The sequence below is a fragment of the Sorex araneus genome, chromosome 6 (genome assembly GCF_027595985.1).
Source record: "Sorex araneus isolate mSorAra2 chromosome 6, mSorAra2.pri, whole genome shotgun sequence".
In the NCBI taxonomy this organism is placed as follows: Eukaryota; Metazoa; Chordata; class Mammalia; order Eulipotyphla; family Soricidae; genus Sorex; species Sorex araneus.
This window is the reverse complement of record NC_073307.1, coordinates 87,503,932-87,527,559: the sequence shown is the minus strand read 5'-3', so window position 1 is coordinate 87,527,559 and position 23,628 is coordinate 87,503,932. Positions and strand designations below refer to the sequence as shown.

Genomic DNA, 23,628 nt, shown 5'->3' with positions numbered 1-23,628 from the left:
TTCTTGGCTTTTGCCCAGATGGCTAGTGTTGACCCAGGGAAGAAAGAGCTGGCAACTCTCTTTGGAATGAGCTGGCTTGTCCTAGAGAGAATGTGGGATTTTTTATGACTTCTCCACATTATCTGGGAGAAGAAACAGGGTTCTGGAATCCCTCCATTTGAGTGTCATTACCTGTACCTTAGGAATCCCCCCAGTCTTTTGGTCAAAAGTCCTGGAAGGAACTTTCTGGAAGGTAGTAGTTGTGACTAACCTAAACGGGGTTGAAAGTTCTATAAATCCAAAGGGCTCTTAGCTTCTTTCCAGCCAGAGAGCACTGGGCTGTCTGTCTGTCTGGCTCCTCATTCAGGCTTGGCCAACAAAGGCTGTTGTTTGTGGGGGCAAGGCACATTCACACTTTGGTCTTCAGGCTCTGCAGGAGTCCTACATTGGGAGGCTAAGCTGAGAGATACCTGAGTATTGTGTAGATACCTGAGTATTGAGCTCTTGAGTATTGAGGCCTTAGCATGGACTAAAGGATTCCTCGCTCCTCAATCTCCATGAGCTTTTATGATGAGCTCACTTCGTCCCCCAGCAAAGACAAAGCAGGCTCCTGGGGATGGGCTTGGGGCTGGGATGGCGGAGGGGGCAGCAGCCAGAAGGACTGAGTCCAGGGGGAGGCATCCCAGCCTCCTCTGGAAGCTGAAGATCACCTGGGGTGGGGGTGGGGGTCGCAGTTTGTGCAGATCAGCCTTCCACACAGAGATGCAATATGCGCTCCCTGGAACTGGTGTCTGGCCTGGACGCCTCTCCCTGCCGGGTGTGGGTTCCAGCTGAAGCCATCCAAGCCCTGGTGTCGGGAGCAGGCCGGTGGGATGCTTGTGACCGGGGCTCCTTCTCATGGTTTGTTCCTGGATGGCCTTTTATTTTTTTTTTTATTATTTTAGTGGGCTGGAGTGATAGCACAGTGGTAGGACGTTCACCTTTCATGCAACTGACTCCGGTTCGATTCCTCCACCCCTCTTGGAGAGCCCGGCAAGCTACCGAGAGTATCACGCCCGCATGGCAGAGCCTGGCAAGCTCCCCGTGACGTATTGGATATGCCAAAAACAGTAACAATAAGTCTCTCAATGGGAGATGTTACTGGTGCCCGCTCGAGCAAATCGATGAGCAACGGGATGACAGTGACAGTGACAGTGATGATTTTAGTGAATCACCGTGAGGTAGTTACAGACTTATAAACTTTCGTGCTTATGTTTCAGTCATACAATGATCAAGTACCCATCCCTCCACCAGTGCCCATTCCCACCACTAATGTTCCCAGTGTCCCTCCCCTCCCCATCCGTCCACCCCCTCCTCCTCTGTGGCAGGCACATTCCCTTTTGCTCTCTCTCTCCCCTTTTGGGTGTTGTGGTTTGCAGTAGGGCTATTAAGTGGCCATCATGTTCGGTCTATTCGTCTGCTCTCAGCCCGCATCTCCCATCCCGAGCGGGCCCTCCAAGCATCTTTCACTTGGTGGTCCCTTCTCTATCTGAGCTGCCTTTTCCCCCAGCCTGTGAGGCTGGGCGGCCTTTTCAGCCACACAGGCCACCTAGAGTTTTCTTGGGGCCACACCAAGGCGGCTTCCTCCGTGTGAGGCCTTTGATCATCCTCTCTGTGTCTCCTGTGGCCACCCACTCTGTCGCCTGTTTTTTCTCCAGCTACTCATTCGTGTCTTCGAACTAGGAAGGGGATAAAAAAAAATAACAAAACAAAGCAAAACACAAAAAACACATGAAAGTTCTCCCTGCCGAGAGCTCTGTCTTTCCGCCTCCCCAGAGACTTCAGGTGACTGTCTGCCAGCGACGTGGCAAATGACTCCAAGATGTGTTCTTCTTGGCCACCAAGGCAGCCTCACCTGCAGGTGGCGAGTCGCCTTTGGACCGGAGCCCTGCTCTGGGGAGCTCAGAGCTATCTAGAGGTGGGCACCCCCCACTCCGCTCCTCACCCAGCCCCCGGAGAGGCCGTTGAGTAGACAGGAGGAGGAGAAGGCTGTGCCCGCAGACATGGCTGGATGGTGGCCGGTACTGGTACCCGCAGACATAGGGATGGCCCATGGGTCGTGTGGGAGTGAGGGGGCTGCTGTCTCCTCCTCCGGGGAACCAAGAAGATGCTGATCCCAGGCTGCTGGAAAGTAACGGGAGTGAGAAGGGATTGAGAAAGGCCAGTGGTCCTGTGGGCAGGGGTGGGTATCTGGACACAGCGACACACAGGGCAGATATCTGGAGAGCTCTTGAAGAGCAAACTGGGGGCAGGGGAGGGAGCACCCTCAATGCACTTTCTCTCTTGGGGCCGTTTCTTCTCTCCCTCTGCTGCTCCCATCCATACGGGAGCCCTGGGCCTGGCCCGTGGCGGAGTGGTGTGTTAGGGCGCGGATCGAAATCTCCCTATAACGACTATATAAGATCTCCCTATAACGACTAAATCTCCCTATAAGAGACTCCAGAGACTGCAAACAGCAAGCAGGGTTTATTGTAAGACTGGCTAGCCAGGGTCCAGCCGCCTACGTGGACACATAGGTCCAGCAGGTTGGGCAAAAGACCCCGAGCTTCCCCAAAGGATATCTTATATAGGCCTTCCCCGGCCATTACAGCAGAGCCCGCGCATTTCATAGCCAATAGATTTGTAATAATACAAACTTTCTTAACCAATCCATTTAAAAGGACATCACTCCTTAACCTATGGTTTTAGAGATCAGTATTTGCACCAATATTCAGGAATGTCCCGGTTCTGGGGGCAGTCCTGGGTCTTGTGATATGGGTCGTGTGATATGGGTCTGGTTATCTGGTCTGACCACCACCCTTCTTGCGACCCAGGGTGCCTGTATCCAAATTCCTTGCTTCGGGACAGATAGACAAGTTATTCTACAATGCGGGCTCCTGTAAAAAGAGTGTTAAGAAAGCTAAATAGATTCCTGTGGTCTGTCCTGGGCCTCACATGGTGTGACTCCGAGATTCTGGTGCTGACTGACTGATGCAAAGGGTCCCCTCCTGGGGCCCCAGGAGAAACCGCACTCCTCTGGGATCTGCGGGAAGAGAGTCCCAAACAGGGAGTCCGTCCCCTGCACGCTCACGGGTGATAACTCAGACAAAGGCTCAGCAAAGCTCTTCCCCGCGGGTCTCTCTGGCGCTCGGTTCCGGTCCCTCTGCTTTAGCTCTGAGCTTCTGCTCTCCCCTGGAGCCAGAGGACACTCTCTTCCCAATCTTCTGGAACCTTCTAAAGCCCCGAGGCAGTGCGAGCTCGGCAGGGTGGGAGGTCTGTTTGCATTTTGCTAGCAGCAGGACCAGTTATTCTTTCTTTCCCTCCTACCGGCTACCTCAAGCCGAGAGTTAAGATTTAGGGGCAGGAAGAGGCAGAGGCCAGGCCAGCGGCTTTCCCCCCTGCTCCCTGGGCACAGCCTGGTCCCCCTGCACCGTCCCTCCCGCCCAGCAGGCTGCACTGTGGGACTGCAGATGGCCCGGGCTCCCGCCCTGCTCTGCTGCCCTCCGCCCCGTGCTGCCTTGGCTCTGGACGCCTGGCCCTGTGCCTGTGAGTGCCTGTGAGTGTGAACAACGCAGGGCGTGTGAAGGTGTTGTTTGTGTGCCCGTGTATGAGTGCGTGTGTGTGTGTGTGTGTGTGTGTGTGTGCAAGTGGGTGTGTGACTACGTGCTTGTGTGCACGCAGGCATGTGATTGTGTGTGCATATGCATGAGTGTGTGGATGTGTGTGTGTGTGTGTGTGTGTGTGTGTGTGTGCTTGTGTCTGTATGCACCCTTGCACAGCGCCCTCTCCCCCCGCACCCCTCCCCGGGACATAATAGTGTAGCACTAGTAGCGGAGGTCATAGTTAACTAGAAGGTTCTCTTGTGGGGTGTGGTCAGGCAGGACTGGCTTCAGAGCAGATGCCTTGGGGACCTTGCAGCTGAGAAGCTTGTGTCTCCTGGAGGGGGTTAACCCTTCGCTTTAGGACACGTCACTCTGGCCCCTTGGGCTCCCCCCTTACAGTTGGAGAGGGACATTTCTGCTTCGGGCTCTGAAGGAATATCCCAGCATTCCCAAAGGGAAACAACTCGAATTTCCTGGGAAAACCAGGAACAGTTGGGTGTCTCGCTTGACAGTTGGGTTTTAGGGTCACCCCTGGCAGAGCTCAAGGGTTCGTCTGTGCTTCGTTCTGTGCTCACTCCTGGAGGTGCCCAGGGGGCCATAAGCGGTTGCTGGGGATCAAATTGGGTCCGCCACACACAAGGCAAGTGCACGAACTCCTACACCATCTCTGCGGCCCTGAACCCTATGCCCTTGTGCCCAACTGTCAGTGTCAGTTAGGACTGAGGCTCATCTTTTGTTTGTTTGTATGTTTGTTTTGCTTTTTGGGTCACACCTGGCGATGTACAGGGGTTCCTCCTGGCTCTGCACTCAGGAATTACTCCTGGCGGTGCTCGGGGGACCCTATGGGATGCTGGGAATCGAACCCTGGTTGGCCGCATGCAAGGCAAACGCCCTCCCCGCTGGGCTATGGCTCCAGCCCCGAGGCTCATCTTTTTACTAAGTTGATGTCCGCTCCCCTCTCAGAGGGCCTGGCAAGCTACCGAGAGTGTCGCTCCCGCACGGCGGAGCCTGGCAAGCTCCCCGTGGCGTATTGGATACGCCAAAAACAGTAACAACAAGTCTCTCAATGAGAGACGTTACTGGTGCCTGCTCGAACAAATCGATGAGCAAGGGGATGACAGTGACAGTGACAGTGATGTCTGCTGGCCAGCTACTTTTCTTAGTTTGGGGGTTCTGACACAGCTGAGCCGAAACAACAGGGTTTGTACCGAGGAGTTTGGCTCCACTCCTCACGGGATTTGGCTGAGGCAGATGCACAGACATTTACATTCGAAGCTTCTCTCACCTCCTACCCGTGGCAGTGTGAGGGGGCCGGGGGTCAGAAGTCTCCGAAGGCTGGGGGTGGCTGGGGACTGACCCTTGGGACTTGGGGTCGTACTCTGACGGCAGTTGACTGTGGCACTGCATGAACTACCTGAGAAGGACAAAGAAGGCTAAATTAAGGCACTTACTGAGAACATTCTTTTGGGAACACCTGCTTCATGAGGAAGACTTCCGGAAAGCCGGGTGCTGGACTCCAACCCTACTCTGTGGTTCTCCTGTGAGTTCTGCTTTCTGATGCCACCATCTTCTGCCTTAACCAGAGGCTCTCATCTCGGCGGCTCCCAGCTCAGGAGGCTTTGGGCTACCTCTCTGCCCCGACCTTTTTATTTCATAAAATTTTTTTAAAATATTGAATCAGTGTGAGATAGACCCTTACATTGCTGTCCATGATTAGGTTTCAGCCCTACAGTGTTGACACACCCACCCCTCCACTAGCACACATTTCCCAGCTCCGGTGCCCCCAGGTTCCCATTTCAATGTCCCGTTACACCCCTATCTCCTATGGCAGGTGCTTTCTCTCTCTCTCTCTCTCTCTCTCTCTCTCTCTCTCTCTCCCTCCCTCTCACCCTCTTTCTCCCTCTCACCTTCTCTCTCTCTTTCTCCCTCCCTCCCCCTCACCCTCTCTCTCTTTCTCCCTCCCTCCCTCTCACCTTCTCTCCCTCCCTCTCACCCTCTCTCTCTCTCCCTCTCACCTTCTCTCCCTCCCTCTCACCCTCTCTCTCTCTCCCTCTCACCCTCTCTTTCCTTCTCACCCTCTCTCTCCCTCCTTCCCTCCCTCCCTCTCACCCTCTCTCTCTCTCCCTCTCACCTTCTCTCCCTCCCTCTCACCCTCTCTCTCTCTCCCTCTCACCTTCTCTCCCTCCCTCTCACCCTCTCTCTCTCCCTCTCACCCTCTCTTTCCTTCTTACCCTCTCTCTCCCTCCCTCCCTCCCTCCCTCTCACTCTCTCTCTCTCCCTCCCTCTCACCCTCTCTCTCTCTCTCTCCCTCTCTCTCTCCCTTTCTCTCTCCCTCCTTCCCTTTTGAGCATTGTGGTTTGCAATACCGCAAACTTTCCAGATATGAAAGATTATCAGGTGTATCCCGTTACCTCCCTTTACCCCTCAGCTCTTGTCCAGCGTGATCATTCCTGGCTATTACTATCATACTGGTCCCTTCTCTACCTTACCTACTCTCCACCCCCCATGCATGCTTGTGATTGATTCCAACCACTGACCAGTCCTCCCAGCCCCTGTTTTCCCTGGCCCTGGCATTAGTCTTCTAGTATATATATTTCCATACACCACAAATGAATTCTGCCCCTACCTATGGCCCCATCTTTACTTTCTTAGACTCCACCTTTGTCCCTGGAGATCCTTCCAGAACTCGGGCACAGCACACGCAAGCGTTCCCTTCTCCCGCCACCGACAGCTTGTCCCCCCCCCCCCCACACACACACATGGGCTCCAGGACAAGCCTTGCGATCCCGCTCCTCCCGCTGGACCCCTCCTGAAATGTGACCCACCCAGATCCCTCCAGAGGGAACCTGAGGAGGCCACATTCTTTCTCCCAAAGCTTGGGCCCGGACCGGCCACAGCTGGTTTGGGGGAGGGAAAGGAGAGGGAAAAAATGTTGATCAACCTGTGATTAATTATTTCCTGAGCCCGGCTGCCTCCTTGATCCTTCCCCGGGATTTATAAAGGCAGTTGAGCTCGCTGCAACGGCAGCGGGTGGGCGATGCTTCCAGCAAGCGACTCCGTCAGCTCTCGGGCTGAAGAGGCGCGGCCGAGCCCGAGGCGGGGGTCTGTGCATGTGGACCACGCAGTTCTGCGGGGAGATAGATGTGCACAGGGTAGGGGGGCGGGGGGGTGCACTGAGTAACAGACCTGCAGGTGCCAGCCCGTAGCCTAAGAGGAACTCTTACCAACAGAATTAAGGGACGACTTCCTGGAAGAGGTGGCACTTGAAATGGAAACTGCTGCTTTGGGGGCCCCCTGGGAAGGTGGCTCCAGGAGCTGGAATGGAGTACTCTTTCTTTCTTTCTTTCTTTCTTTCTTTCTTTCTTTCTTTCTTTCTTTCTTTCTTTCTTTCTTTCTTTCTTTCTTTCTTTCTTTCTTTCTTTCTTTCTTTCTTTCTTTCTTTCTTCTTCTTCTCCTTCTCCTTTTTCTTCTTCTTTTTCTTCTTCTTCTTCTTCTTCTTCTTCTTCTTCTTCTTCTTCTTCTTCTTCTTCTTCTTCTTCTTCTTTTTCTTCTTCTTCTTCTTCTTCTTCTTTCTTCTCCTTCTCCTTCTTTCTTCTCCTTCTTTCTTCTCCTCCTTTCTTCTCCTCCTTCTTCTTCTTCTCCTTCTTCTTCTTCTTCTTCTTCTTCTTCTTCTTCTTCTTCTTTTTCTTTCTTTCCTTCTTTTTTCTTTCTTTCTTTTTTCTTTTTTTGCTGACTGCAGGAGGTCTACATTTGCTCTCCAGCACTGCATGGGACTCTTCAAGCACTGCCTGGAACAACCTCTGAGCACTGAACTAGGAGTAGCCCCTGAGCAACACCAGTGGGTGTGACCCCAAATCCCACGAGAAAATAAGATAAAAAAGAAATGCTACTTTTTTTTAAATAAAAAGCATTATTTAAAAAAATTGAGTCCTTGAGAGATACATAGTTACAAAGCTGTTCACAATCAGGTTTCAGTCGGACGATGATCCAACACCCATCCCATCACCAGTGTCCATTTCCCACCACAATGACCCCAGTTTCCCTCCCACCCCTCACCCCTCCCAGCCTGCCACTATAGCCCTATGGCAGGCACTTTCCTCTCTGTCTCTCTCTATCTCTGTCTCTGTCTCTCTCTCTCCCTCCCCTTCTGGGCACTGTGGTCTGCAGCACAGATGAGGGGTTATCATGTTTGTTCCTTTCCCTACTTTCAGCCCGCAGTTCCTATCCTGAGTGATCATTTCCAACTATCTTTGTCATCATGGTCCCTTCTCTATCCCAAGAGCCTTCTCCCCCCGGCACTTGAGGGAGGCTTCCAACAGTGGACCAATCCTCCAGGCCCTTGTTTCTACTGTCCTTGGGTATCAGTCTCATATTATGATGTGATTTTTTTTTATATCCCACAAATGAGCGCAATCACTTTCTGTCTGTCCTTCTCCTCCTGACTCATTTCCCTCAGCATCATACTCCCCATGTCCGTCTACTTATAAGAGAATTTCATAACTTCGTTTTGAAATGCTGCTTTTGGAAGTGCTGAGGTGAAAGTTTCTGCTGGCATCTCCCCTGCCAGTTTAGGGTGCTTGGCATCTCCCCTGCCAGTTTAGGGTGCTTGGCTCCTTGCTGAGCCCGATATTGTCTCACTACATGCACAAAACTCTCAGGCTAGGGGCTGGAGTGATAGTACAGTAGGTAGGGCATTTGTCCTGCACGTGGCCGACCCGGGTTCAATTCCTGGCATCCCATATGGTCCTCCAAGCACCGACAGGAGTAATTCCTGAGTGCAGAGCCAGGAGTCACCCCTGATATTGGTGGTTGGAAATGAGGTACCTCCCCAAGCTGGATCTGTCCCCACTGCTAACGTCTTCTGGTCGGATTCGAGGCCACCTGGCATATACTCTGCGGGTTCTTTGCTTCACTAAGGACCCAAGCTTTCAAGGAGGGAGTCTGGACCCCCAAGGGGAGGCTAAGGAGAGCTGAAAACTTTTTTCCCCCCAAGTCTCAACCCCTGAAACGTGGGCTGAGGTGCATTGTGCAGGAAACACATCTTGTCTGTTGGGGCGAGGGACACTTTCTCTTTTTTCTCTGAGGGTGCAGAGAAGATGCAGAAGCTGGTGGAAGCAAAGCTAAATCCAAGATGATGTCTGTTGGCTCCTCTGTTTGGCCCCCTGTAACTACTTGGGTGTGTGTGGGGGAATTGGGCTGTTTAATCTTCTTATGGGAAAAACTTCTCCCCTCATCACTGCCACAGCCATGCCTCCCTTTGCCCCCTCCCAAAGCACCAACTGTCAGCCTGTGACCCAGGGACACAGGGTCACAGGGACACAGGGCTGGATTCTAGTGCTCTGAGCCAAAGTCTTACCACTCACCACCTCTTGGCTCCTGGGCCGCTTCCTGGAGTGTGCAGAATTCGAGGACCAGGTTGTGCAGACCAACGGGGTTTCAATCTTTGTATACCTGTCATCCAGCCCTGGTGCGTGGTCATCGACCGAGTACCCCTGGCGGAGGTCAGTTTCTTACAAATATTTAAAACTATCTGTTGTGTCCGTGACAGTTCTGATATTGCTGGAGAGATGGTACAGTGGGGGGGAAGGGCAGCTCTTCCGCTCCAGAGTTTTGAGATCTACCATCAGACCTGAGAGAGGTCAGGTCTGGAGCGACAGCACAGCAGGTGGGGCATTTGCCTTGCACGTGGCCGACCAAGGTTCAATTCCTCTGTCCCTCTCGGAGAGCCTGGCAAGCTACTGAGAGTATCCCACCCACATGGCAGAGCCTGGCAAGCTCTCCGTGGCGTATTCGAAATGCCAGAAACAGTAACAACAAGTCTCACAATGGAGATGTTACTGGTGCCTGCTCGAGCAGATTGATGAACAATGGGACGACAGTGCGACAGTGCTACTGTAAGACCATGAGATTGGTGATTTCTAGTCTAATTTGACGGGACACAAGGTGACGACGTCATATCGGCGCTTGGCACTACTGATCTCCAGCTCCTGGTGACCTTGCCTAACGGGCCTTCTCCTCCTGACTTCCCCCCCCCCCATTTGGGGAGCCTGAGCTCGAGAGACGGGAGTTTTCTACAAGAGATCCACACGCAGTCCAGACTCCAGCCACAAGTCAGTGCCTGTGTCGCCGATTAGAATCAGCCTGGTCAGTTGAGTTGTCTTTGCTCTCCAGAGTGAGGGGTGCTCTCTGTGGCCCCGAGAATTATTTGTGTGGCCCTTTGTCTTTGCCCTCTGAAGGGCAAAGGGTCTTCTCTGCTTCTTCCACAGTGTCAGCTGCTGCTCCTTGCTCTTGTGAGCAGAGGAGGTAGTTGCTATGGTAACCCTACTGGAGAACAGAACAGCCTTCCTGCTTGCAGCTACAAGGTGTGCATCCACAAACGACCTGTCCCAGGGGGAGGGCAACAAGGGCATATGCTAAGCGGGAGGCTGACTTGCAGGGCCTGGTGGTCCATCCAATCCCAAGGGGGCTGTACTCTTCTCTGCTCTTGTCAATAGATAGCATGAGGTTCCCAGGTTCAGTGATAGGCTTAGCGGTGGGATGCTGGAGAGGGCTTGTAGGGTTGCCCGTGTAAGATGCAGCCCAATGCTGGTCCCTGATAGAGTGGAAGATCTACGTGTGTTGAGAAAATATCTTCTAGTGGTTTCCTGAGGGAAGAACTGAGAGTGAAATGGGGTTTCTGAAGTTTAGGAGACCTCACCTGAGCCATGAAGAACCACTGTTTACAGCTCCAGAAGGTTTGAGGAGATCAGAGAGGGAACCCAAACTAGCAAGGATATCCTTTTTTTTTTCTTTTTGGGTCACACCCAGTGATGCTCAGAGTCTACTTCAGACTCTACACTCAGGAATCACTCCTGGTGGTGTTCGGGGGACCATAGGGGATACCAGGGATCGAACCTGGGTCTGCTGCATGCAAGGCAAACACCCTACCTGTTGTACTATTGCTCTGGCCCCAAGCAAGGAGATTCTTAAAAAACAGAACTCAGAGGGGCTAGAGAGATAGTTCAGGGGATATGCCATGTATCTTGCATGCATTTGACCCTGTTGAATCCCTGGCACCATGTGGTCCCCTGAGCATTGTCAGTTGCAGCTCTGGTGGCCTCTGAGCACTGCAGGGATGGTCCAATCCCCATCACCCCAGACCTGAGCAGAGCCACATGCGAGGACCCTTGCATTGAATCATAGGCTAATTTGGCTAAGAATTGCCAAGTGGGGCCTCTGGGGGTCCTGAGTACCACTGCGTGTGATGCCCCCGAACCAAAAGCAGACAATGCGAAAGCCAAAAATAACAACAAGCAAGTAGAGATCAGAGTTTGCTACAACTCAAGAGTTAGTCCCTACACCAAGAGCGTCACGATTCACAGCTGTGTCTTGGGTAGGGTCCAAATGACCAGATGTGCAAGATAGAAGCATGGTGTGTAAGCACAGGGCACACGGGCTCACGGGGGTCACATTACAGGGGCCGCAGAGCTGGAAAGTGGCACCAGAAGTACCTGTGTACACATCCCTGTGCCCAGGAGGACTGTGAATCCCACTGGATATCCTAGAGGGTCCACCCAGGACTGTGTAGCTCCTCATTGGGAAACACTGGGGTGGGAACAGAGAGATAGTCCAATGGGTAGGGCTTGTGCCTTGCGCACGGTGGAGCTGGGATCAACCCCCGGTACCCCATATGGTCCCCTGAGCCCATCAGGAGTGATCCCTGAGTGCAGAGCCAGGAGTAAGCCCTCAGCACCCCTGGGTGTGGCCCACACTGGCCTAAATGAAGCTGTTGGGGTTTTTCTGGGACTCAGGCGACGGTCGTGCACCGCCAGGGAGGGGTTCAGGGCCTGCGGCTCTCCCGGCTCTGAGATGCAAATGGACAGTCATCATTCAGTTTTCGCTCACCCCTCTACTAGACAGCTCGGGGCAAGTTCCACCAGCCCACCCATAACCTAATGCAGTTCCCTCCCCCGCTACTGGATGTTTTAGCAATCCCTCCCAACCCGCTAGGCTGGGCACGGCAGGTGCAGTCCTGCGTGTGGAAGCAGGGCCCTCAGGTATGGGTGGGGTGGTCTGTGTGTGCGCGTGCGTAGTGGGGTGGGGGTGGGGGATGAGATTACCATGGCCCCAGCCCAAGCGTTTGATCCCACCGAGCTCCCGTCTGGCCACGTGTCTGGAACGCCCGGGAGCCCCGTCCCTGCTAATGATATTCCCTTGAGTGATGTTCTCCACCCACACCACATGGGTATGTAACCAACATAAACAGAAAACGGTCTTGACACATTGAATAACATCGGCGGAACACACGTTACAACAACAACCGCGAGATAGCCAAATCGAATTAGCCCGGCACGCCCAGGCTCCGAGCGCACGGGCGCATGCCTCTGCTCCAGAAACGGAAAACCACAGCGTGTTGTGGGTCTGGAAGTCACAGACATGAGAAGAGAGAGAGAGCACAACCCAACAGCCCGCGGTCCTCGCTGGGGAGATGGATGGGCGCCCCCCGCCCTGCCCGCCCCGTTCCCTGTCGGGATTAGCCGTAGGTATTCAGAGACAGAGCCGCTGGCGGCTGGGCAGCTGCCAACGCTTGCTGCCTGCCCAAAGGGTCCGTGATCGACTCCGCCGAGAGGCCCGTGGCCCTCAGCCTGGGCAGGGACCCAAAAACCATCTGGGAGGGCCGAGACCTCCGAGCTGTGGGCTCCTCCTGGCAGCTTCCTGCACAGGCTCCTTATTCTGAATGCAGGCAGGGAGAGAAACGGGACACTGGAGCACTGGGACTTGGCATATATATGCCAGGATATATATATATATATATATATATGTGTGTGTATATATATATACATATATATATTTGATTATTATCGTTTTTTAGTGCAAGGACTCCCAAGCAGTGCTCAAGAGACCAACTACACTTGCTGGATGGTTCAATGTTCTCACCCAGTGATATAGAATAGTTGTGGCCCAGCAGTGATGGAGGCTAGGAGGGCCGAGTGATCCAGCAGGGTCCAAGGAGGCCATGTAGTGGCCAGGATAGAACCCAAAGCCTCAGCATACCTTACTGGACCTGTGGTACAGCAGAAGGCCGAGAAATAGCACAAATAAAAAGGGGAAAAGGAAATAGAAAGGGGGGACCCAAACTCAGATATCTTACCATTCCATTGAAAAGAAGATTCAGAGCTTTGGGAAGGATATTTAAGAGAACATGCAAATAATCCAATTTAACAGAGTATTTACTGACTGGGCTGGAGCAATAGCACAGCGGTTAGGGCATTTGCCTTGCATGTGGCCGACCGGGCTCGATTCCTCCACCCCTCTTGGAGAGCCCGGCAAGCTACTGAGAGTATCCCACCTGCATGGCAGAGCCTGGCAGGCTACCCCTGGCGTATCTGATATGCCAAAAACAGTAACAACAAGTCTCACAATGGAGACCTTACTGGTGCCCGCTCAAGCAAATCAATGAGCAACAGGATGACAGTGACAGTGATTTACTGATGATCTTCTTTGTGCCTGGCACTGTTTTAAATATTGTGGATAAAAAGATGAGCAAGATTGATATGGATTGACCATTTATCTAGGGCCTTTGAGCTTTCTACCCCACACGGTTGGGCATTTTAATGTACAGGAGGTATGCAGAATAGCTTTGTACCCAGCTATTATCAATAGGACCAGTATGGCTCCATTTTTCCCAAGCTAAAATCCTGTCCCCCCTGCCCCCTCCCCAGGCCTTGGGGCAGGAAGACTCAGCTGCCAGATCAATCAGCCATATTCAAAGAGTGTCTCTTTGTCCTACTTGTAGGACCCCTGACCCTCTGAAAATCCCACCTGATGCTTCATGTAGATTTCTCTGGCTGGTGATTTTCTCTTTTATGCTTGCCCGCTATATATTTTTTCTTTTTGGGTCACACCCGACGATGCACAGGGGTTACTCCTGGCTCTGCACTCAGGAATTACTCCTGGCGGTGCTCAGGGGACCCTATGGGATGCTGGGAATCGAACCCGGGTTGGCCGCATGCAAGGCAAACGCCCTCCCCGCTGCGCTATTGCTCCAGCCCCCGCTTGCCTACTTCTGTGTTCTCTGTTTACTCTCATCTCTGCCCCCTTCCTGTCAGATCCCCTGAGACCACAGCTTAGTTGCAAATAGTTCTTCTCTGAGGGTTTAGCATCCCTGAGTGTTGAAATTAAGCTCTCTGAAGATCCAATGGCCAGCCAGAAGCAACTCCTGGGAGCAGCAGAAGGCAGAGAAATAGCACAAATAAAATGGGGGAAAGGGAATAGAAAGGGGAGACCCCAAACTCAGATATCTTACCACTCCATTGAGAAGAAGATTCAGAGCTTTGGGAAGGATATTTAAGAGAACATGCAAATAGTCCAATTTAACAGTATTTACTGATTATCTTCTTTCTGTACCTGGAACACCCGTTTCTCACTCCTGGAGCTTATGATCTAGTGGGAAAGAGAGAGGATGTGCGAGAGTGGGTAGAGGAATGGGAAGGGGAGTATAGAAGAATGGAAATACAATGGAAATACAATCTTTGTGCTGGCATTGTTTCAGATATTGTGGATAAAATGGTGAGCAAGATTGATATGGACTGGCCATTTATCTAGGATACTTGTTTTTATTGATTTAGTTTTGGGGTCACACCTAGTGGTGTTCAGGACTTATTCCTGGCTCTGTGTTCAGGAATCACTCCTGATGATGTTCAGGGGAATCATATATGGGGTTGAACTAGGGTAAACTGCATGCAAGTCACGCAGGGCAAGTGTCTTCACCCTTTTGCTATTCATCTGGTCCCTCTGGAGTACTTTTGAACAACTAAACTGAGCATTGCCACTAATTCTGCCCAGTGTCCTAACCAACTACAATTGAAACCATGCTGTGTAACAAATAACCCCAAGCCAGCAGCTCACATCCATCCTTTACTTTTCTTGTTTAAGTGTCTAGGGTGAGTGGAAATTCTCTATAGGGCTCCACATTATATTCAAGTCAAGAGACATTGTGTGTTCTCCTTAGCGTAGAAGCTTCCTGGGACACACTCTTGTCTCACTGAACTGCAAGAGCACTAGAATGAGAAGTGAAAACAGTCAGTGCCTTGTCAGTCATTTCTGTCCTCAGATGCTAGTGTTTGTGAGCCAGAGAAGGTCATAGGGCCAAGAACAAATCCATGATTCGGGAAGATGTGCTATTACTTTTTTCTCGGGGGGGGGAGCACTTCACGTGAGTTGAACATCAGTCTGACCCACCACCCTGAGACCACAGGTATATCCGAGGGCTGCCCCAGGGAAATCTGTACCTAGAACACCCCCTTTTCACTCCTGGAGCTTATGATCTAGTGGGAAAGAGAAAGAATGTGCCAGAGTGGGTAGAGGAATGGGAAGGGCAGTATAGAAGAATGGAAATATATAAGTAGTGCAGCCTAACATTGTTGGCCCCTCCGGGGAAGCCCCACTGAAGCTAGGGTCGAGCGGATGTGTGAAAGCAAAGATTGAGCATACAGGGGTGAGGAAGACAAGAATGAGTGTTAGCATTGCACGTCCTGTCCTATGTGTCAGTGCTGCTTAAAGACGATGAATTTGCTCACTCTTAGCAGCCTGTTTTTGTCTCTTTTCCAGTAACTGATGAATCTTTTTTTTTTAAATAAATTTTATCAAATCACTGTCAGATAGTTACAAGTTTCATGTTTGAGTTGCAATCACACAATGATCAAACACCCCGTCCCTCCACCAGTGCACATTCCCCACCACCAATATCCCGGGTATACCCCCCTTTCCCACCCTCCCCCTGCCTCCATGGCAGACAATATTCCCCATACCCTCTCTCTACTTCTGGGCATTATGGCTTGTAACACAGACACTGAGAGGTCATCATGTTTGGTCTATTATCTACTTTTGTAACACATCTCCCACCGTGACTGATTCCTCCAGCCATCATTTTCTTAGCGATCCCTTCTCTATTCCATCTGCCATCTCCCCTCCACTCATGAAGCAGGCTTCCAGTTATGGGGCAATCCTCCTGGCCCTTGTATCTACTGTCCTTCGGTGTCAGCCTCATGTTAAGTTACTCTATACTCCACAAATGAGTGCAGTCCCTCTATGTCTGTCCCTCTCTTTCTGACTCATTTCACTTAGCACGATACTCTCCGTGTCTATCCATTTATAAGCAAATTCCATGACTTCATCTCTCCTAACAGCTGCATAGTATTCCATTGTATAGATGTACCAAAGTTTCTTTAACCAGTCATCTGTTCTTGGGCACTTGGGTTGTTTCCAGATTTTGGCTATTGTGAACAGTGCTTCTTAGCAGCCTTTGAGAGGTAAAATGGTTCTCATTTAACAGAGGAGGAATTAAGACCCTAAGGTTATCAAGTTCCCAGAGGTCTCTGAGCTAGTAGGTAAAGAGGGAAGGTTTGAACTCTTGGATCTGACTGGAGTCAGTTCTCTTCTCTGTGTTGTTTAGCGTACTCAACACTCCTGGAAGGATCCCCAAGTCTTGGTGCCTTAAATGCACAGTAGGGGGGTTTAATAGGGGAGACCAGGTTGGGAGATCGAGTCCAAGTCCTGAAGGATCTGGTAGGTAGGTTCAGGATTTCTGTCTCCCAAGAAAAGAGCCCGTCTGTGGAAGGGTTGGCTCATCCGGATGCTTCTGTGTGAATAGGGCAGATGTGATCCGGTTGGATTTTGCTTCTGAAGAATGCAGGCTGGCACTGGCAAGGATTGTGAGCGGCATATTTTTGTGTGTTTGGGTTATGTGCCAGGCTGTGCTAAGGACTTAACTCCAGGTTCTTTGCTCAGAAGTTGCTCCTGGTTGAGCTTAGGGGGCCAGACTCAATCACACACAATCAATCACAATATCCCGTTAATCACCGATTTCTCGGGCGGGCTCAGTAACATCTCATTTCGTCTTTTCCCTGAAATCTTACGAGTCTCTCTCGACTCTGCCCTCCTAACGATGTCGCACTGGGGGCTCTTCAGGGTCAGGGGAATGGGATCCAGCTTGTTATTGGATTTTGCATATGAATACACCATGGGGAGCTTGCAAGGCTGTCCCATGGGGGCAGGAAACTCTTAGAAGATTGCCAGTTTCTCCCAGAGGGAGAAGTAGGCTAAAGGGGGCCAGAATCAGTGCCAGAAATTGATCCATGCTGCCCCACACAAGACACGTGTGTTATCCTTGGTCTTATCACTCTGGGGTGGCATTTTTATTTTGAACTGGATGGAAAGGTGGAGTCGGGGTCTGGAGAATTATTTCTCTTCCTGGTTGTCTTCTGCGCTCCAGGTAGACTTGGGGGCCCTCTGGAAGGTCTGACTCTGGGTCCAATCGCCATTCATTTTTGCCCCCCACTTTAGTTAAACACCATGGTTTACAAAGTTACTCATAATGATTTGTTACAGGCATTCAATATTCCAATCCCACCACCAGCGTCACCTTCCCTTCACCATTTTCTCCATTTCCCCAACCCCCCACTCAAGCCTATCCCCATAGCAAACCCACACTAGTTTATCTCATATAGCTTGTTATCATTCAATGGGATGATCAAAAAATATTTCTGTGGAAGAAAGTTTGTGAAAACTGTTGTATCTTACCGTGGGGGGCGTTAGGTCCTGGTGTGAGGGTTTACTAAGCTGTGGTTGCAGGTTAAGCCTTCCGTGTTGATATTTGTCTTAGTCAAGATCGGCTGACTTCTATGTCACGTTTCCATCCAATCTGCTATGCTGCTGCTGGGATGTCAGTGCTGCAGGGTTTGCAGGCATGCTGATGGCCATTGCTAGTGAGGCACATCACACACAACGTGAGCCCATGGCACACACCCCTGGATCACACACATGATCCCCTGCCTGGGCACATGATCCCCTGGCTCTTCCTGGGAACCTTAACACTGGCTGTCCCTACCTTCAACGAGAGGACTCTGCCACACAGAGCTGAGAAGCCTCCGAATCTCATGCAGTGCAACTCCAGGGCCATCATCTCTTTGGGGACGAGGAGGGCTGTGCTCATGGCACTACTCTCAGAAATATTCAGCCAGTTGGGCCATTGGCCTGATGTTTAGGCCTGGTGATAGAGCACTGGTTGGGCCTGGTGGTGCAGGGGCCCATCAAAACTGCACTGGCCCGTGATGGTGGTGATGTGGTGACCGTGCCGTGCTGAGGATTAAACTTTAGTCTCTGTGCCTGCAAGGAATGCACCCAACTATTGAGCTATCTCCTAATAATAAGGAATACCTGGATCACGGTTATTTTTTTTTATTTCTAATTTTATTTATTTTTTAATTTATTTATTTTTAATTAGTGAGTCACAGTGAGGGTATAGTTACAGATTCACACATTTTCGTGCTTTTTTTCCCCTCATGCAATGTTTAAGAGCCCATCCCTCCACCAGTGTCCATTCTCCACCACCCATGAACCCAGTATCCCTCCCACCCCCCCAGTCCCATCCCCCCCCCACCCCGCCTCTGTAGCGAGGCATTCCAATTTGATATCTATCTTTCCTTTTGGGTGTTGTGGTTCCAAATAAGGGTATTGAGTGGTCATCCTGTTCAGTCTCAAGTCTACTTTCAGCACGCATCTCTCTTCCCGCACAGGATCTCCAATCACATATTACTTGGTGTTCCCTTCTCTCTCTGGGATGACTTTCCCCCAGCGTGTGAGGCCAGCTTCCAAGCTATGGAGCCAACCCCCTGGTATTATATACTACTATTCTTGGGTATTAGTCTCCTACTCTGTTATTCTATATTCCACAGATGAGTGCAATCTTTCTATGTCTGTCCCTCTCTTTCTGGATCATTTCACTTAGCATGATACTTTCCATGTTGTGGATCACGGTTATTTTAACCAAAGTGCCTGGCAGTGTGTCCAGGGAGAAAGCCAGTGTTGGGGAGATAGGCACCCTGCTTCTGGCACCCCAAGGCAGGTGGTGGGGGCAGGCAGAAGAAGATTGGGTCAGGTGTGCAGATGACCTGGTGAAGGGCCTCTAGGACTTTTCGGAACAAAGCCTGCCTGAATCCTTACGTGCATGTTGCCCTAGATTGTGGGGGCTTAGGACATCTGGAGCTAGGAGGGGAGGGCCCTTGAAGCCGCAGCCCCTCGGTTTACAAAAAAGTAACTAGACTCTCTAGCAGAATCAAGAAAGCAGGGAGACCAGGGTGTCATGGCTGAGTTAGCTTCCAAATGACTCCCGTTGGTGTCTCTGTAACTGGCGGTTGTTGGGCCACAGCAGAGAGCTGGGAGGGGGAAAGATGGAGGAATTCGAGGTTGGCACTGGCATCCCAGAAGAATGACATCTTTCCTTCCTCTCCTACCAATGATTTTTTTTCATTTTTATTTTTATTTATTATTTATTTATTTTTATTTTTAATTTTTAATTAGTGAATCACCATTTTTTTAATTTTTAATTTTAATTTTAATTTTTTATTTTTAATTAGTGAATCACCTCCTACCAATGATTTTCCAGCTTATCTGTGACACCTCTTTTAGGGCTATCCTGTGGTTCCAGAGGAGATGTTTAAGCCAGTAGCTGATCTGGGGGCACAGCACAGGGACCTCTCGCCCACACCCCCAGAAGCAAGCTGGACTAAACACTGGAACCCCAGACAGGGTCGAAACTCCATCCACCGACCGGACACACCCCTTGACCCTGAATTTCTCTCTTCCTCCCCCAACCCTGCCACCCTTCCCCAACACCCCCATCTCTGTTTTCTTTTGCCTCTCTGGCTTTGATCACATCTGGAGCATTTTGTCGAGCTGATGAGTGTGTGTTTTCCTGTTGGGACACATGGTGTATATCAGAAGCACTTAGGAAGCTCTGGACGAGTGGAAAAGTCTGCGTGGCATGGCAGGGGCGGCTGGTCCAGAGGGCAGACGACAGCTGTGTGGCAGGGGACCTGGCCTGAGGGCTGGCCGACTCTCAGGGAAGGCCCTGAGGCCCGGGCTGGGGACCGCCCCCCAGACAGCCTGGAGTTCTCCTGGTTGAAGCAGCGCCTGCGAATCGAGTGTGTGAGAGGGGGTAAAAGGCCCCCCTCTCTCCTCAGTCCTAGGTGCTATCTTCCATCTTTGCCCTCTGGTGTCCTTGGGGTTCTTCTGGTGGGTTTGGGGCCATAACCAGATGTGCTTGGGGCTTACTTCTAGCTCTAATGACTCCCGGGGATACCCTGGGGACCAAATGTGGTGTCCGAAAATCCAACCAGGGTTGACCACATATAGGGCAAGTGCCTTACTGTAATACTGTCCCTCGGACCCTGTCCTCCTGGGACTCTTACCAACATGCTCAGCAGTGTGTCCCCTTTCGGGGGTAGCGGGAGATGAAGGGGAGAAGCTTTGAGAGGAAGAGGAGGGGCTCTCTATTTGTTTTTTTTTTTTTTTTTGCTTTTTGGGTCACACCTGGTGATGCTCAGGGGTTACTCCTGGCTCTGCACTCAGGAATTACTCCTGGCGGTACTCGGGGGACCATATGGGATGCTAGGAATCGAACCCGGGTTGGCCGTGTGCAAGGCAAACGCCCTCCCCGCTGTGCTATCGCTCCAGCCCCTATTTGTTTATTTTTAATTTATTATTTTTTAGTTAATGAATCACCGTGCGGGTACAGTTACAGATTTACATATTTTTGTGCTTGTGTTTCAGTCATACAGTGCTCGAGCACCCATCCCTCCACCAGTGCCCACTGTCTTCCACCGATGACCCCAACATCTCTCCCCCACCCTCCTATTCCCCCCTCCCCACCCTGCCTCTGTGGTAGGGCATTTCCTTTTGTTCTCTCTCTCCTTTTGGGTGTTGTGGTTTGCAATGGAGGGATTGGGTGGCCGTCGTGTTCAGTCTATAGTCTGCTTTCAGCACGCCTCTCCCATCCCGAGCGGGTCCTCCCACCACACATTAGTTGGTGTTCCCTTCTCTATCTGAGCTGCCTTTCCCCCAGCATGTGATGTTGGCTTCTAAGCCATGGGTGTGTGTGTGGGGGAAGCTCTCTATTTGTGAAGGATGATGATGATTTCTGGTGAACCAGGCTATGCACCCCCGTGGTCAGTGTCCTCTTCGCCGCCCACCACTTGAATCCTGGACCTGGGCCGCACAGGTTGGAATGAAGCTACTCTCAGAAGGAAGTTGGTGATGGGAGACGGAGAGGACTCCGTGAGAGCTGTGCTCGGGCCTCGTAGCCTGCTTTGCTTGCTTCTATTTCTGGGCCAGGTTGCCCGCCTAGCTCGGTGTCCCAGCCCCTTGGAGCCCGGCAACCTGTTGCAGAGACCCCATTCCCCCACCTCCCCTGCCAGGCTGTCTCCTCAGTCCTCCCCATGCTGGACGTCTGAGTTGTGCGCGACCCTCTCTAAGCCTCTCTGGTCCCCTTGACCTTTCTCCTTCCTCAACTCTCAGCTGCCCTCCCTTTCCCCTGTATTCCCCCGCCCCCCCCCCCCATCCATCACAGCCGCTCTAGCACCCCCTGCCTTCCTGGCAGGGGAAGGAGCGGGGGAAGAACTCATGCTATCAGGGCCCGTGAGAAGTGATCTTGGAAATTGCTGGAAGGTGTTTCTCGGCGCAGGGCATTGTGGGGTGCTGCTAGGGAAGGCTGCCCAGAGTTTGGTCTGGGAAGCGGCTTAAGCGCGCGTCTCCCTAACCCAGGACCTCACTGCTGGCCCGGGCTCAGATTCAACCACTGATGCCCCCATTATTCAGGGTTAGAACTGGCTGCGGGATTCCCTCATCAATGCTTCTTGGACAGGTGCCCCAATTTTTTGGATTGTGGCCCCAATTGCGCCCCACTGGGGGGGGTTGTCATTTTTCCCCAGTGGAGAGATGACTTTGACGGGGTGAGGTCTTCTTATCTTTCTCTTTAGCTTTTCCTCTTCCAAGAGAGGAGAAAGAGGGCAGAGAGTGGATGTCCAGAGGAATCCCATCTAGATCCTTCTGGGAGCCCAGGGGGAGGGGTCTGGGAGGACGGGGCGGGGTCTGGGCGAATGGGCGGGGTCTGGGCGGATGGGGCGGGGTCTGGGAGGACGGGGCGGGGTCTGGGAGGATGGGGCGGGCCCAGCTGCAGGCTCCGCCCCCCAGCGGTGCAGGAGGCCAGCAGGCCACTCCCCACAATCACTCCTCATGCTGTCTGCTCAGTGATCCAGCCTGAGTCCAGGGAGTGGATGAGCACTTCCAGCACCCCAGAGACCGTCTGGTTTCACCTAAGAGAAAGAGAAACCCGCTTCTGTCTGTGGGTCCGGGCTGAGAGCTCAGGTCAAATGCGGGTGGTGGGCCCCTGGAGGTCCCTGGGCCGGCTCTGGAGGGGCAGAGCCGCCTCCTGGAGGATACAGGGGATTGAGTTGTATACTGTAGGCTGCCTACAAGGCCGACATCCTACCCACTGTACTATCTCTCTGCCTCAGAGCTGGCTTTCTCTTTTTTTTTTCTTTGCTTTTTGGGTCACACCTGGCGATGCACAGGGGTTACTCCTGGCTCTGCACTCAGGAATTACTCCTGGCGGTGCTCGGGGGACCCTATGGGATGCTGGGAATCGAACCCGGGTCAGCCGCGTGCAAGGCAAACGCCCTCCCCGCTGTGCTATTGCTCCAGCCCCCGCCAGAGCTGGCTTTTAAAGCGAGGAAAAGGCAGGAATGCAGGGGTGGTGGGGAGAGCGGGGTGCATGCCCGGCCAGAAAGACTCGCGGGGATCAGCCTGGGAAGGCGCCTTGAACACGTCGTTCAGGTTCGTCTGAAGGCGGCAAGTGGCAAGAGACAGAGGCAGACACAGAGGGAGTGACCTAGTTCCCCTTGCGCCTTTCCCCCAAGTCTGTCCGGGACAGGGCCGAGTCAGCCCTTGTGGGAATGACAGCCCTGGTGGAGATGGGGGTGCAAATGCCCGGTCTCCAGCGCGGGAGAGGAGGCCGGGGTGGCCTCAGGAGCCTTGAACTGAAGGGCCACTTGGCAAATGATGACAGAACTGGAGCTTCTCGCGGGGGCCCGTGAGATCGGTGACCTCACGGCTTTGCTCCTGGGTGGCCCTCTGCTCTCCGTGTGCCATGTTACGTGTTGGCTGTGAAGTGAGTGGCAGGAGCAGCCCCTGCAAGGCTGCCGAGAGACTGCAGCTGAGCGGACCTGGCCCCTCGCCTCTCTGCCACACGACCAAGAGGTGGTTGGTGACTGGGGGGCTGGAGTGGCGGGTGGGCTGGTGGTGGGGGGTGTGGGTTGTTCCTCGTGCTTTTACTACTCGCCCCAGGGTGGGGATTGTAGGGAACAAAGGCAGTGCTGCTCGTCCAGCCTCTGTCCACCCAGGGATCTTTGTCCCGAGCAAGAAACCCCCAGACCTGGGTCCTGGTGAAGGACAGAGTTGCTTGCAGTGAGTTTTTTTCACGGATTCCCACCTAAAGAAAGGTCATGGAATCAAGGTAAAATAGTCTCACCAAGAAGATGCTGTGAGTCCGCCAGAGGAGCAAGGTGAATTTCAAGATTGGCAAATATAAAGTCGGTTTAAATAGTGCTGGGCGTGGGGCCAGAGCTATTACAGGGGGTCAGGGGCTTTTCCTGCGTGCAGCTGAGCCCACTTCAATCCCCAGACACTGTCTGTGGTCTCCTGAGCACCCCGGGCCAGGGTTGCTTCTGAGCACAGAGCCAGGAATAGCCTCTGAGCAGTTCAGGGTGAGTTCACTCTCTCCTCCCCCAGTCGTGCTGGGTCAAGAGACTGGGGGCAGGGGGCAGGGGGTTGGTCTCAGCTACACATGACCTCCCAGTGGACTTGTCTCACAGAGAATGAATGAACTCCGAGGAACTCATGGGGTACAGGGTGTGGGGAATTTTGGTGTTATCACCCCTGACCCGTCAGTCCCCAACAGAGGGCGGTAACCCTGGACTCCCCGCCAAAGAGGTACACTGATGCCACAGGGAATTCTAACATGCTGCAAGTTGACGGTCCCATGGATTATTTCGGTCAGTTTGCATGAAAAAAAAGGTTGGGTCAAAGATGTTTCTGCAACTGGGGCTGGAGCGATAGCACAGCGGGGAGGGCGTTTGCCTTGCATGTGGCCGACCCGGGTTCGATTCCCAGCATCCCATAGGGTCCCCTGAGCATGGTCAGGGGTAATTCCTGA

The 23,628-nt window shown here is 52.4% G+C and overlaps 1 protein-coding gene across 1 annotated transcript in view; it reads left to right on the top strand.

The window, feature by feature from the left end:
* ANO2 (anoctamin 2) overlaps positions 1 to 23,628 on the top strand; it is a 373,823-nt gene that overhangs the window by 128,020 nt on the left and 222,175 nt on the right. The window lies entirely within an intron of this gene.